Source organism: Melozone crissalis, unplaced genomic scaffold (assembly GCF_028551555.1).
Source record: "Melozone crissalis strain CALT ecotype California unplaced genomic scaffold, PUWL_Pcris_2 ptg000006l_1, whole genome shotgun sequence".
Lineage (NCBI taxonomy): Eukaryota > Metazoa > Chordata > Aves > Passeriformes > Passerellidae > Melozone > Melozone crissalis.
Window position 1 is genome coordinate 48031986 of NW_026535784.1, and position 16280 is coordinate 48048265.

Genomic DNA, 16280 nt, shown 5'->3' on the forward strand with positions numbered 1-16280 from the left:
CAAGTCATGGGGCCACAGTGCAATATAAGCAGATAATACCCTATCATAAAGTCTGGGAGCTTTCCCTCAGAAATACTCTTCTATTAAATGGTCTATTTGAGAATTGCTTCCAGCTGGACCATGCTTGGCCATTATCACATAAACATGTGAGTTGATATTGGGAAATAGGAGAACAGTATTTATCCAGTTCAAAAGATGCTCATAATACGTAGGGCCTCAAGGGAATACTGCTTGGAAAACAAATTTTCATAATAAAATGACCTATTTTAGAGTTACAGTTTTCCATGCTGGAGGGGACACAAAGGTAGCAGGATGCTTGCCAAAGAGATGGACAATGAGCACACTCACACTTGCTCCTTAATAAGAACATGAGTGGACTGAATCTGTTCATGAGATAGTACCCTGGGGTTTTGGGGTGGTTCTTTATTTTGTTGTTTGTTTGGGGTTGGGTTTTGGTTTGGTTTTTTTCCTAATTTTTTTTCCTCTAGATTCTTGCATGGCTGACTATTTGTATGTGTTTGTTGTATCCAGATTGGCATGCCTGCAGGAATATAAGCAGACCTTCCTACCAGCAGCCAGCTCAAACATGGAGATGACAGGGAGAGAACCCACACAATGTCTGAGCCATTCCTTAAAAAGCCTTAGGAGAGGAAAATTAAGTAAAAGGACAGCAAAGCTAATAATAGTTTCCTTAAGTATGTACCAGGAAAGCAAGCTTCAATTACATTATGCCTGTAATATTTTGATCCTGAGAACGGAGCTCTGTAAGAAGTGTTATTTGCTGTTACTCATCAGTTCCATCTGTGTGGATGCTCCAGGACAATTCATGTGGTGGTGGTTCCTCCAGGAGCAGAGCCTGCCTTCTAGTGACTAATGAATGCCACCTACTCAGCCTCAGTTTGTCTCATTCTCTCATTTGTCTGTTGAACCCCTTCTTCTTTTTCAATGTGATCTATAATCTTGACTTCAGCAATCAAAATTAGTCTTTAATGACCACACGAGTTCAACTAGTTGGCAATCAGAGCCACACCTGTTACTGTAAAAATCATATCAAAGTCAGTAGCTAACATGCTGCTCAGAGCAGGAAACTTAATTAGATGGGTGAAATTTGACCTTGCAGTTATAGGCTGTAATTCCTTTGTCGTTTACAGGAGGTAAATCTGGCCTTTTACCAGAGGTACCTAACCAGAGGTACTAAATTAATATGAAATTGTTCCAAATACCATAGTTGCCGTTCTGACAGGAAGCCAAACCACATCATCCTTTCAGTCCTCCTGTCTTAGATGGCTGATTCATAATGAATGTAGGGCAGATGAGGTAAAGGTGAATGAAAAGTGTCTGTTTTCTAGTAGACCATATGGTGACTCTTTCGCTCTGTAGAGTTAAAGACACAGTTAAATGTGTTTTGGGGTAAACCTGCTGGCTTACATTTGGAGAGCATTTTGAAGAAGAAATGCACATGAAAACATACATTGCCCTTTGAATTAATGTGGGATCAACATTTGTGTGTTGCATGGGGAATTTCATTCATGGGCTTCTGAGCTGACCTCCAGGACCAGAATTTAGCTGGGATCAATATCTTGAGGTCACCTAGTCTTGATCTTAAATTCTTCACTGTTGAAACTTGTAAGTGTTAATTGGTTATATATGCCTAATGACTAATTCTGTTTTGAGAGAGGATTTTCTGTTTGTGACTGAAAAGAGGGCAGTCTTTGGGAAAATGGGCTTTACCCCCTTATGCATAGACACTTTTTTTTTTTTAGTTAAGTCTATATGGGGTTTTTTGTCTGAAGGTTTTTGGTGTGGATTTTTTGAGTTTGGTTTCTTTTTTCTATGTCCATATATACATAAAATACTTTCTGTATGATCAGAGAGCAGCCTTTTGAATTGTGTTTGATGTTGGTCAACTATTAAAAGAGACCTAATACTTTACCGAGAAAACCCCAGAAAATGGGGAAAAGTGTTCATCAGAGGCTTAGAAAGACAAAGCAATGTTTACACTATTCAACTTGAACATGCAACATGAGGCAGCAAGAGATAGGAACATGGTCAACATCACAAATACTTAAAACTGCCTTTCAAAAAGGATGCCATACCATGGTACAAAAGGCAATTTTAAAATAACCATTTGTGAACAGTTTCCTGGCCTTGGGCGATATGAAGCTGTGAAATGGTCTGGCAAGGAGCACACAGCAGGAGACAGATGGGAAATCAGTGCTGGAAGAGCATCCAAGCCTAGGTCCAGGAGGCAGAGGGCCAAAGAATTTCTCTTATCACAGGGACCAACCAACTTACTTTCCTCTGCACATCCTCATTTTTTTTCCTGAAAGAGTGGGTCTCCCTTTCAGCCCTTATCTCCCCTGCCTTCCAACTCAGCAGTTGTAGAGGTATGTCAGCCTCACAAATGGAATTAAGTCACTGAATTCACATGGGAGAAGGTTGGTCTTTCCCAAAGGTCAGCATTAACACTCTAGTTTTATGGGAGAAACTTAGGACTCTGGCATGCTAACCTTGAAATTCAACAGCTAAGCCATTTCATCTAGTTGCTGCCCAAAGAGAAGGCCAGGGGCCTAATGAATTTCTATGTGTTGCAGTTTCTCCCTTAAAGGCAAAGCTGCCACACAAGGGGAAAAGAACACATTCTTGGTCCTTCTGGAAAAGGAAAAGGGTGAGAGTTTTGAAGTGGTGATGGGGGATTTTTCAGCCCATCTGCAGTGCTAATGAGACATCTGTCTCTCTCGAGCCACCTCACATGGCAGTCTGCATTTGCAAAAATATTTTTCTCCTCTTGACTTGGAGTAAAACAAACCTAACAGTTTTCCTGTGGCTGCCCCCCCCCCCCCCCCCGCCATGGCTCAGAATTGTTAATAAATAGATGGGGGACCAGCGTGAAGAGAGCTGAGACAATGAAAATGAAGGTACAGTAATTACCTGGACTGTGCTGACCAGCAGCTGCGCAGGGATGGAGGACAAGGCTTCCCACCTTAGTGAGAGCCATGTTGATAAATTGCACTTAGTTTCCAGCTCTGTAGCCTGGCATTACTTGGTCCTCTGACACAGTCTGCCTCTGTCCACATACTGATTACATTTTTGCTTGGTCTGCTCTCAGTTCTCTTGCTCTAGCACACAGGCTGTTAGGAGAGCTTTATAGGAGAGGTGTGTCACAGATATATTTTATGAAAAATCCTTTCTTTAGGATTTTTTCTCTTGAGAAGCTGAGAGGCTTCAAGAGAAAAATGTAACAATGGTTATCTGCTGCTGTGGAATGCAACAGGTGGATCTGTGATTGGTCTCATGTGGTTGTTTCTAATTAATGGCCAATCACAGTCCAGCTGTCCAGACTGTCTCAGTCACAAATCTTTGTTATCATTCTTTTTCTATTCTTAGCTAGCCTGCTGATGAAATCCTTTCTTCTATTCTTTTAGTATACTTTTAATATAATATATATCATAAAATAATAAATCAAGCCTTCTGAAACATGGAGTCAACATTCTCATCTCTTCCCTCATCCCAAGCCTCCTGCAAACACCACCACAGAGGTGTTTCAGAACAAATTGCCAGCCTTGCTCGCTGCAAGAGAAGCAGCTCATCTGTAAGAAGATGAAAAGATTATTGAGTTGCTGGCTCTGTATCTCATTGACGGCTGCCCTGCTTACACTGGATGTCCTGTTCTCTCCTGTCATATGTTCACACCTCATCTGATCCCATGCCCAGCCTGAGCTGTCTGAAGAGCAAGAGCAGTAAGAGAGCCTTTTCCAGAAGTGCTTACCTCCTTGTATGAACACATGCATCTGCAGAGGTTGCAAGTGCATTTCTTGGGTGGAGTATGTGCAAGTACTTTTCCTGAGTCTGTAACACCCTTTGCTTATTCAGCTTTAAGGTGGTTTGGTTTCCTGGGGTTTGGTTTTTCCCTTTGCAAATGCTAGCAGCAGCATATTCTGTACACTTGTTTTGTTTTCTGCCTTTTGTTTAGCAGAGGTCTCTTTCCCTCTTTGTAGATTCAGAACTTGAATCTAGGAAGGGAAGGAACTCATTTGAATATTTTTTTCTGTGAGGTTGCAGAGGTGGATCACTAAAGCCCGAATTGCTGGGCTCATAATTGCACAGCTTTTAGCAGTAGATGATGAGATGTAGAAGAAAGGTGTTCTGTACTTGAATCACTGGCATTAGACATGGGCTGTTGCACAGCCTTCTCTGTGATCTTCATCTGTGTTGGATTGTATTGAAGAGGCAGAAAACGTAGAGGTTCCTACCTTTGCTCTGTATCTTTTCTGCTTAGTATCTCTATGCTCACATGTAGCAACCAGCAAAATGGCAGAGTATGTTAGAACCTTCCGGCATTTCTTGAATAAGAACGGGAATAAAAAGATTGTATTTTCAAAAATAGTTTTTGAGCAACTTTTGAATCCTAGTGGCTTTACTGGTATTTCTGATTATTCAGCACTTTTGAGCATCTTTGATTTCAATCTTTAATCACCCAGATTAGGCTACATGTCTGTCTTTGTTAGCATATATCAGATTTTATGTGTATGTCTCTCTTCAATCATGTAAGTATGCATAGTTTGTAGTAATTCAAATTGTATCCATAAACAGGATGTCAAGAAAAATAAATTGTGGTCGGAAGGCTGCTGTGCATTCACAGCTGTCAGATGACTGGTTGAAGTATCTAGTACTTATCTTCTAGAAGGTCCTGTGTGGAAATAAACCATCTTGTCTGGATTTTCATACTGGCTCTAAGGTTGCCATGTGTTTTCTCACTCTTTCAAGTGTGCCTCTGTGCATGGAGCACTGATGTTCAATGTGAGTCCAGTAATTAAACCCTAAGCCATGAATGATCCTTTTTCACACCCTGCCAGCTTCCACTCCAGCTGACTTAGAAACAAGGACAAAGCTATCCCACAGCCCTGCTCTCTCACAGCTGTGCTCTAGCAAGGTACAGCTTGACCTTAGATCACTTCTAAGATCTGCAGGTTAAATATGCTGGCAGCTTGAGCAAGGGCAGCTAAAACTGCTCCTAAGAGGAGTAAAAAGCCGTGCAGCCTGATGGGAGGTGCTGGGCATTGGGTGATAAACTCAGAAATTCCCTAGGGGTGCCACATCTTTTTTTTTTTTTTTTTGAATGCCTGGGGCATGATTTGCTTGCAGTGTGTAGTGTGAGAAGCTGGAAGGTGAGCTGGAGTGAAAGCTGCCAGGTGAGTGCCAGTCTCACTGCCCATGGGGATGTCTGCTTTGGGCTTGGCCAGGTGGTTGAGGCAGCCAGCAGCAGTAAACCTGAAACTCAATTGAGCTCAGATGTGATATAACTCCTTTGAGCTGTCATTTTAATTAATGCTAATTATTCTCATTAACCAATTTGGCAATCATCCTGAGGGACAGTGATTCAAGGCAAAGTCAATGTTTTTTACCAGTGCCTTCATCACTGCATGCATTGCTTCAGTCACCTGATAAATATAAATTGAATCCCCTTGTCCTAAATGCAGAAGAAATAAGGAGAAGAGGTGTGCCCAGCAATAGGCTCAGCGTAAATCTTGAAGTCTGACTTGGAAGATGCCAGCCTTTGGCAGGAGTGGAGATGTCACTTTAGCCTGGTGTAAGCCTTGCAGAGTTCCAGGGTGTGGACTGGACCGTAAGCATGCTATGGATAAGGCAGAGGTTGAGGGCATGGATATGGCTGTTCCATACTGCACTGGGCAAAGCTTTGGCTTACAACACCTTCTGTGTCTCTGTTTCCAGCCTGTTTTATTCAACTAGTCTCCAGATTTTGCACTGCTACCTCTTAAATATTGTCTGTCTTGAGGAAGCAGTCCTGGACTTAGTTTGGTTCCAACAGAGATGGGACTTAGCAGGTCAGACACTAAATAAGGATTTGTTTTAAGAGCACTGAGATTTTTAAGAATTCAGAAGCAGAGAATGTAATTATTCTTAAGCCTGTGAAAATCGTATTTAAATCACAGTATAAAATGTGGCAGACAGTTGGATACCTTAGCCCCCCTTCTTGGGGCTAGAAGGATAGAAGCAGATTGAATGTAGGGATAAAAATACATGTTTTGTATAAGCCATTGTTAGGAAACAATTCTAACAGAAGTGAGGATGGTTCCTGCAATTGTTAGCATAAGAGATTTTTACACCTCTGAGCTCCCTGCAAGGGCAACTTGAAAAAGTTATTGCCATCAAACACCTGTGGGATAAACTGCAAATAATGAGTTGTTCCAAAAATAAGCCATCATACAGCGCAGCTGTTGGTGTTTTTCTTTGCTGTTGGAAGATGGAGGTGTTGAAAGAATGACTTGGTGACTGAGTTGGCTGCTTCAACTGGAGGAAACATTGCAGTCTCTTTGTTCAAGCACGTCTAAGTGCAGGATGGAAAAGACTTAAGAGCCTCTCTTTGTCCCAAAGAACTCTCTGGCTACATAGTGAATTTCAGGACCCAAAGTTAGTGATGCAGGGTTTGGGAGTTGAGTTGGTATCAGTGCCAGAACCGCCTTTTGCTCGAGCCAAGAGCCAGAGCAGTCAGTTTCTCTTAATTTTACCTGATCAGCTCTGCCATAGTGGCAGTCACTATCATCTGGGAGGTTACTCAGATGCATCTTTCAACACCTTCTGTCAGCTCTGGATGGAGACCAAAGCAAACCTGCAGTGGTTTATGGTTGTAATATTTTATCACCATTTTCCCATCTGGCATTGACCTTTATTAGAGTCAGGTGACTGGAATCCATCACCCACCCACCTACAGTGCTCTGTACCACGTTAGGATATTCCATCCTTTCTGGATATAAAGAACAGGGGTCTCACTGGCTATCTGCAGTACATGACAAGTGTTGGCTCCCCCACATCCCACGTGCAATTCTTCATGGGTTATACAAATAATGAATGAGGTGCAGGTGTGGCCCAGTTTCATTAGTGTCAGGGTTCAACCCAATAAAGCATATAGCCTCAAGTGAAGAAAAAGAAGAGGCTGAGGCTGGGATGGCAGCTTTTCGTGTAATGGTCTCAGTAAAGTCACATCATAAGCTTGAGTGACTGAGGTGAGCAGCTTAGAGTCCTTAGCTGGTCACACAGTTTGAGTCATTGCCCTCAGAAGAGCATTTACCAGCATTGTAAAGACACTGCAGAATTGCTCAGATTTTATCCCTGAGCACCGAAGGCCTCCAACCTGCAGCCATTTGGTTTCCTGCAGAGCCTCAATACATCAGACAAAAAGTGGCCAGCACATGGCACTTCCTCTCGTGCGTTTCTTGAGAAGGTGTTTAGCAGGAGGCAGTTTGCTAAGGAGATTATTTTGTTCTTTTTGCTGCTCTTACTGTCAATGACAGCCAGCAGCAGAGCAAAGTGACAATGTGAAAAAAACAGGAAGCAACTGCTGAGGTGGCAGCAGGAAGAAGGCAAGATATTTTTAACTGTTGGGTTTTTTTACCAAAAAAAAAAAAAAAAAGAAAACACGGTGATAGCTGTTTCAGCTGCCAGCCTCTCTATTCACATGAGCTGTGTTTTGTGATAGCCAGGAGGTAAGAGCAGACATGGTGAGATCATCATCGTGCCTTTCTTAGGTTAATCACACAGTAGAGCACATTTCTGTTACAGTAATGACTGGGTAGGCACTGCATCCTTCTTCTCTAATTACATGCCTTTTGCAGGAGTTCTTTTCCGTTAGGATAACACCTGTAAATGACAATGGAGATGTCCCTTGCCAGGTGCCTGTTATGTAAAGATCTATTCCCCTCTCTAATACTGAGCCCAACATCTTCATTAAAATAATGTGATCTCTGAGGAGAACTTAATTTTTTCATACTGTGCATGAGAGTTAAACGTTATAATTTTTTGGGTTTTACCTTATGCAAAAGACATTGATTCTGCTGACGGATCTTCCAAGGCAGAATTTCTTTATTTGCAAAGTTGGTTTTAAAATAAGAAGTGCTGCTACAATACATTTCTCTGGGCTCTGATACTATAGTTATTCAGAAGCAAATCAGACCTGATTATCTAGGATGGTAACTGCTCCTGTGGATGCTTCAGCCACAAGATGAATGTTTGTATGCAGTGCACTGGGGGGAATGCTCTTAAGAATGTCATAATGAAATTCAGGAAAGTTCCTTTTGAGCAGCTGAAAGCATGTTAGGAGTACATAGCAGCCTTTGTCCCTAGAAGCCACCCTTTCCAAGACACACCTAGTCAGCAGTGGTTATGTTTTCCTGACCACAGAAATGTGATTTTTGTGTTGGTCTAGCTTCCAGTGGATCGATGTCCATGTAAACCACATCATCCTTGTTGTTGCAAGTTGTCTGGGCAACAAAGAAAAATTGCAAGAATTGCATGGGCAACAAGCCAGCATTATGCTTTCATTCCTAAAGATGATCACTCTGCTTTTTGAAGTCATGTTGGCATTGCTGGGTAGGAAAAATGTATTTGTTGTTGGTCACTGCTAAACTCCTCTCACAAAAAGATCATGAAGGGCTTTTGTTTGTCAGCTGTTAACATTCAAATGCAGTCAGCTGCATAACATGCATTAATGAGGGGTTAGATTTCACCATGCTTTTATCAGAAAGATAGCAGGATAGGTAAGGAGCGAAATTCCCATTGGCTGTTAGAAATTCTATTGCTTTCGACACCAAATACAAAAGTGATGTTTGAGAGGTCCCTATGACCCTCCTGTTCACATTCCTCAAAAACCACACCTTGTTTTTATGCAACAGTAAGCTGAAGAAAAACAAGCAGTGACAGTGAGCTGTGTGGAGTGGAGTCACCTGCCTGATGTGGACAGCAGGTTGTTGGTTTCCTCCCATGTGCATGTGTCAGGAGTGTGCATGCAGACTTCCTCCTGCACCATGGCTTATCCTTCAAGTCAGGCTGCCTTTCCTTAAAAATTACTTCCAGGGTCAGCCACTGCAATAAGAAAGAACTGCTGATAAATAATCAGGCTAAACATAATAACATGCAAAAAACCAAAAAAAGGTATATCCTTGTGGGTTTTACCCTCGTGTTGCCTCCCCTCCAGGGTGGCCAGGATAGGAGGAAGGAAGGAAGGAAGGAAGGAAGGCCAGGATAGGAGGAAGGAAGGAAGCTGTAGCTTATGCAACTGTTGCAGCTGGCTGCCAGTCGGTGTAGTTGTTGTTTGATTTAGCTGTTTTCATAAATCCATTTATCCTTCCCTTTCACCTTGGAGGAGAAAGACTGATGGGCTCTTTGTGCTGCTCTGCAGCAAGCCCAGGGTTCAGCAGGGGCTTTTGCGTGCTTACATGGTAGCCTCACAGAAGAAAGCCTTTTCATTGTGTGCTGTAGCCCTGGGAGGAGGTGTGCAGGGAGAGAGCCTGTCCTTGCAGCCCCCGCTGCTGCCCAGGGGAGTGTGCTTGGGAGGGTGAGCTGATGGGAAGCAGAGGGAAGGATGATACGGGAGAAGGAGATGGACATTCAGGCTCTCATCCAACCCTCCTGTGGTTCCTTGCCATGCCACCCTCCTCTGATGATGTGTGAGGCTCTCTGGAGAGATTCTAGAGACTGCAGTTAGGAGGATGAGGATCTGAGCTTCTCCTGGAAAAGGCTTTTAATCTGTGCAAAAGGAGTGAACTTTGAAGGCTCAAAACTTCGATGGCAGCAGATGATATCACAATTCTTAATTTAAACCAGGATTTTCAATCTCTTTGCCAAATGTTGTCTTCTAGCCATCTTCTCAATACTGTATTTCCTATCACTTCTAAATACTGGTTTTTCTTGCTTGAAAGTGTTGGAGTGCAAGGCAAACCCATTTTCTCTCTGGAATTGTGGAAGAATTTTGCTCAACCGTGTTGCACCTGTAAATCCATACCCTCTTGATTCTTACTCCCACACAAACAAGATGCTCTCGCAGCACACCCACAGCACATAGCAGCCTGTGGCCATGGCCAGAGGACAATGACATTTTCAGCAGGGGCAGTGTCGCAGACATTTTTTCATAGAAATCCTTTCTTTGGGACTTCATCTTCTGGGAAGCTGAGGCCCCAGAAAGAGAATGTAAACAATGATTATCAGCTGCTGTGAAATGCAATAGGATGCACCTGTGATTGGTTCATGTTCCATGTGTACAATTAAGGGCCAATCACAGGGCAAGCTCTCTGGAACACAGTGACAGAGAACTCTCTTGTTTTGAGATTCTTTTCTATGCTATTCTTAGGTTAGCAGCCTCTGCAACTTCTCTCCTTATTCTTTTTAGTATAGTTATAATGTATTATATACCATATATCAATAAATCCAGCCTTCTGATCATCAAACAAGATTCTCGTCCTTCTCTCACCCTGGAGACCTTCATCAGGTCGCTGTAATAGGGGCAGCCCAGCTTTTGGGGCTGAGTTGCACTGTAGCACTGCTAACAGTGCAGGGGCTCCTGCCAGGGCCCCATCAGCAGGTGCCAGAGCTGGATGTGGGGGTTGCTGCTTGTCTCCTGGCCAGGGCAAAATGGGTGCTGCCCACAGGGAACAGATGGGACACAGGCCGGAACATCCTGTCTCAGAGCAGAGCTGCATTTCCTTTTAGATGGACATCTTTCTAATTGTAGGGTAACTGCCAGCAGGACGGTAGAGCTGAATCATGGCTGATCACCACACAGTTTTTATTACCCGTGCCTGCCTATTAAAAGCTGATTGCAGATATCCTCACACATCTGTCCCTGAGTGACTGCTGAGGTACCCATGTGTCCCTGGAAATGTTGGGGCAAGGTCCTGCTCAGGGCTCTTGGCAGGATGCACTTAAGGTTTGCCAGAAGCTGGGAGAAATGAAGGGAGGTGCAAAGCAGTTTGCTTTGCTTTGTATTAGTTCCTGAGGTCATTGTACCATTTGTAGGACTGGCTTTACACATTTTCTCATCTGTGAGTTGTGGGCAGCAGGTTTAAGCTGAGCTTTGTCCTTCCAAAGTGGAGTTCCCATGCTCTGCCCTCTGCAGGATTAACCTCTATACCTGGCAGAGAGATGCAAGATGGGAGGAGTCAGCAACCAGAAAAATGCATTTCTTCAGTGTGTACAAATATGCTAGATAAATCTTCAGTAGGTGTCAGGCTGATTGGCAGCCATCTCTTTTTGGCTGAAAATGGTAGTGCATCTTGCCCTTGATTTTCACATGATTTTCCTCAGTTGACTACCATTACAAAGCAAGGACGAGCACTGAGCCTCTGTTTTGTGTTTGGACTTACTTCCCATTTGTGCCTCTGCCATTTCCATTGTTCATTGTGTCATGACACCTTTCTGAGCAAACCTGACAGACATCACTGGTTGTGTGTCAGCATCCAGGAGGAAGAGCTCTGAGGTCTGGTGAGGAGTCCTGGCTGGATCTGGTTTCTCCTCAGGACTGTCCATATGGCTCAGTTGGTAGTTCCAGCTGATTTGGTGTTGTGGTGTACGTGCAATCACCCACTTTGTGTGGGGGTACCAGTCGTTGGTTTTTCTGGGTCTGGATTGAAGACACTTGAGACAGTAGCTTGTGTCTGGACTCAGGTGTTTATTATTTCCTATCAGTAAAACAGTCTCACTACTGTGAGTTCGGCAGCTTTTCATTAGAAGGCACAAAATGGCCAACAGTCTCTTGTTACAAGGTCTTTCAAGACTAAACTATCCAATTAAGAATTGACACCTGGATTATTTTCCCTTTTTAACCCAATAACTGATCCCGAGGAGCCCGTAATGCAGACTTTTCTGCCCAATTACAAAATGCCACCCAAACCATGAAGAAGGAAGAAGTATGAAGAAGAAACCCTGTGCCCTCCATCTTGCTTCCATCCACAACACACTAAAAATCCCAAAACCTGAATTTCTCACCAAGTGATACACCTACACTACTCTCTATAATCTATTTCACACTTTTGTGGATTCTAGTCTATCCTGAAGTCTAGGAACCTTTCTCCATGAATGAGGGTCAAAGTCAGTGCTCCCCTGGGGGTCAGGACACCTCAGAGCAGGCAAAGAAATATTCCCGGTACCTGGGTTTCCACAACTTTGCTTAATGTGTGCACAGAGGGTGCTGCAGCCCTGTGTGCTGAACGTGTTGCTCCTGCTGTCCAGCTCTCTGCCTGTCTCTGGCACAGGTTCCTGCTTTGGCTGCAGCTCTGACCTGCAGTAACATCTGCATTCCTGGGGTGTAGAAGTGGAACTGGGACTTGGAGCACCCTCTGCTCGAAATGCCAGCCCTGTCTCTGGTGGGAATCACGGGTGTGCAAGGTGTCTGTGGGCATCCCCCACCACCTCTTCCCTCCCTGTCATCACAGTGAATAATTTGTCTCCTGTCAGCATCCCAAAACACGCTGAAAGATGGAAGCTCTGCATCTTATATCTTAACTCTTCAGGCAACCTCTTAGGGATTTTAATAAATGTGTCCTTGTTTTGTGCTGTCTTTGATTTGTAGTGCCAGTCTTTTTGATCCCACAAAAAATTAGGAGAAAATGGCCCATAAAGCAAATTTTTCATGAAACCCAGGATAACAAACACCCTTTGACATTGAAAAGAGGGTAAAAAAACCCACTGGCTGCAGAATTAGAAGGATGTTTGTGTGTTTAAATATTAAAGAAATGTGTTTTATTTCCTTTGTATTTAGTGGTCTGATATGAGTTCAAGTGAGCCATTGTCTTTTTCCTCAGATCAGAAAATGAGAACAGAGACTGAATTCCCCCTTCAGCAGATGTTTATCTCTGTTCTTAACCGATGTGGCTATATAATGATTTTTTTGTGATGATCTGAGAGATCTTGTAAGATTAGAGCTATTAAGAACAAGTGTTCAGCTCTTCCATTTGCAGAAACAAGGTTGAAGAAAGGGCTCAAAGAGTACAGGACTCAAGGAGTGGAAAGGTGATGAGAATCCAGAGTTGGGGATGAGATGCTTGATTTCTTTGGGAGCTGCTTTTTAGTTGTTTTTATGGTTGAGGGTGGGTGGAGATGCTGGAAGTCTTATTTGTGCTTTTGCAGATTTTCAGATTTCTTCCAGAGGGAATGAAAGGCAGAATCTTATGTAGGAATTTCCTGAAAATTTATTGATTTTTATTATGAAACAAGAAGACTTTCTGGTTTTGTTGAGCTTCTCATAAGAAGCAGGAGGAAAAAAAAATCCTACTTTTTTTTTGAGTTTTGTGGTTCTTTTCTTGCTGCCTTTCATAACCCAAATACCATTTATTTAGCCTGTGTGTTATTTTGTTTTACCTAATTCTCCATAATATGAACCATTATACTGTTAACACATGCAGTGTTGTTTTATTGGGGGTTGGTTATTACTGAAATAGATAAGTGTTCTTTACATTGTCAGCATTGTGTTGCCTGGAAACTTCTTGGGATTTGAGGGATTTTGGACGTTTTAGCAGCACATGAAAAAGACCTACTCAGTTACAAGAGTCTGTGAAGGTCTGCTGGCCACACAGGGACCCTCCCAGACCATTTAAGCCAAACATGGACTCTGCCAAAGTTAGAAACCTCTTGAGTCTTAAAGCTCCAGAACAATTCCTTGTTGAGATGAGAATGACACAGTCAGGCAGGCTAATTTGATCTGCAAGAATAAGGATAAGAACTCTGTTGGTGTAGCAAATCTGTTCTTATAACTAAAAATTGATTTTGACCTTTGTAGAGACACTAATTCACCTCCTGTTAAAAGAAAATTATGGATGATCGTTCCATGTCTGGCATACAAGACTTGCAAAATTCATCAGCGATCTTGATTTGTTTTGACGTGTTTTTTTGGCCTTCTACTGAGTTTTGTACTTCTGTTTTTCCTAAGTATTTGCTTGCAGGCAATGTTGTTTGTTTGTTTGAATCCTCAATGTCTTGGCAGTTGAGTAGTGTTGCCCACAGGTCCCAATATTGTCCTTCATTCCTATATAACAGGACTCAATAAAAATGAGACAATAATCATAAATGAGATTCCATTAATACAAATGCCTTTCCAACTCTGTAATCTGTAGGGCTTCCTTGCTACTCTCTTTCATAGGGTTTGCTTTTCTCTGATTTTTATTAATTCTTAAGTTAGAATATTTTCTTAAGTTACCATGCTAATTTAGGCGACTTCAGTGCCTTTGGCTCCTGTCATTAGGATGGTTTAGTGACAGTCTAGAAAATAATCCCCGTGACTTTGCCAAAAAGTCTTTATAGAAACGTTATGCTCATTAACGAACTCATATGCAGAATCATTCCAGGCAGAAGAATGATCCATCCTCCAACTCACATGCGAGGGTTGAGCAAAATGTCTGGACAGTGCTCAGTTGTCCCACATCAGAGAATAGGTCCAGGTAGATTTTCTGGGGGGAATTTCTTCTGTTGATGTTGTATGTCAAGGACTGGTAGCAAAATCTCTTTTAATTACCATATGAGGCAGACATTCAACTGTGTGTTTCAGGTGATTCTAGGAAAGAGCCACTAAACAGATATGGAGAATTCATGCAGAATTCAAACCAGAGCTAATTAATTTCATTGAAAAATTAGGAATCACTCTCCTGTTGAGTGCATATGAGTTAATAGATAATGTTCCTGTATGCAGACTGCCTTGCCCAGGTTTTGTATAGTGAACAACCAAACAGATTTTCTCTGAAGTCTTTATTTATTCTGACTGTGTTTGCTGAGTAGTACATCTCATCCAAAAAATGGGGATTGATTTTGTTCCATTATTTGCTTAATCTTATCTTAAACTCTGGATCTTAAAAATAAGGGAAAAAGATATCTGACCTGCCCAGTTGTATGAGCTGGTTTGGTTTGCAGAGATATTTGGAAAAGAGAGTAACAGAATTTAGTCCAATGGAAACCCAAAGCCATCTGTTCCTCTCCTCACAGCCCTTAGATTTTATAGCACCACAGGGTGAACATGGAATGTGTGTCCTTCCTTCAGGAGTAGCTTGGCTGTCCTTAAAGTGAGAACAAAATGAAGGCAAGACATGTGAGCAGCCACAGCCTTCCACTGGTTTGCAGCCTGGTTTACATACTCAGTACTTCCCAAAAAACTTGGTGATCCTTGGCCCTCCTGGAAAGCCATTGTGGGGTGATGCTGGGCTGCTGTCACAGAGTGCAGCTAAGGAATTTGGGATCCTTCAGGGGCAGGATTACAGTTTCTCAGGGCTGGCTTAGCCCAGGAGCCTGTATCTCTGTGGTTGGACAGAGCCCAAAGAGGCAGTATAAAGTAATAAATTTTTAATACCTGGGAGACAGAAAGTTTAATGAATAAGTAATAAGTTGCAGCACTTTCTTTTTCTTAGAAAAAAAATTGACTGGCTGTATTTTCTAAAATTTTCCTTCATTGAGCATTTTTCTCCTGTTGCTCTTTTAAAGTATCCCAAGGTGCTGAAATTTGGGATTGATTTTAGAGAAACTAAGGAATTCACACCACTGCCATCCAGGCTGAGAAAAGGAAAGTAGAGATTTTTCTGGAGAGAAATTTTGTTGGTTTTGCTAGTGGGTAGGGAGGGTCTGGAAGAGCTGAGTGACAGCTCCACTGCTTCCAGCATCATCTCCCTAGTAATGTAGCAAGGGAGATCCTGCTGTGTGCCTGCAGAGACAGGGGCACACAAACAGGTACAGCAATGTTCTTGTCATCAGGTTAACAAAACTTGAGTGTCTCCCAGGTCTCAGACCTGTTTTACTGGCAGCATAAGCCAGTGAAAGCTTTTTAAACAAGCTCAGCCTGAAGCTTAAAAGAAGAGTGGGGTGGGATTTTGTCCCTGGCCATCACCACTCTGCTGACATGGATCCCATCCTTGATCTCTAGCAGTGTCCAGGCTAAGCCCTTTGGAAAGCCAGCAAACACATTTGGAGATCACCTCCGGTTTGAAGAGATGGTTTCTCTGCAGTCCTGGCATGGTTCCAACCTGGATTACTCTGTTCTACCTGTTTAAAATCCCTCCCCCACATTTCCCTGGGTATGGCATGAACCCCTCCTGTTCTGCAGTGCTGCAATGTTCCCCTTTCAATTTCATACCACTTACCTGTAAGTTGATTTCTAGGTCATCTGTACCCCCATTTGTTAATCAAGCTGGCTTCCTTGTAATTATTTCAAAGGCTCTCAATGTGTCAGCAGTGAGAACGTGCACAGCCCTGGGGTGCAGTGTCACCATGATATTTTCTGAAAAATCCCTTCACCTGGGAAGCTGGGAAGCTTCAGCTTCTCCCTGTTTTTCTGCTTTGGAATGTGATTTGCAGAATTGTTTACCCAGCATGTGAATTGTCTTTAATTAATGACCAATCCCAGTCCAGCTGTGTCAGGACTCTGATCAGTCATGGGTTTTTATTATTCACTCCTTTCTAGCCTTTGATGTATCCCTTTTCTTTCTTCAGTATAGTTTTAGTATATAATTTCT

General features: G+C 42.7%; 1 protein-coding gene across 2 annotated transcripts in view; it reads left to right on the top strand.

Moving 5' to 3' along the window:
• The window catches only part of GPRIN3 (GPRIN family member 3), a 33725-nt gene that overhangs the window by 9431 nt on the left and 8014 nt on the right, over positions 1-16280 (top strand). The window lies entirely within an intron of this gene.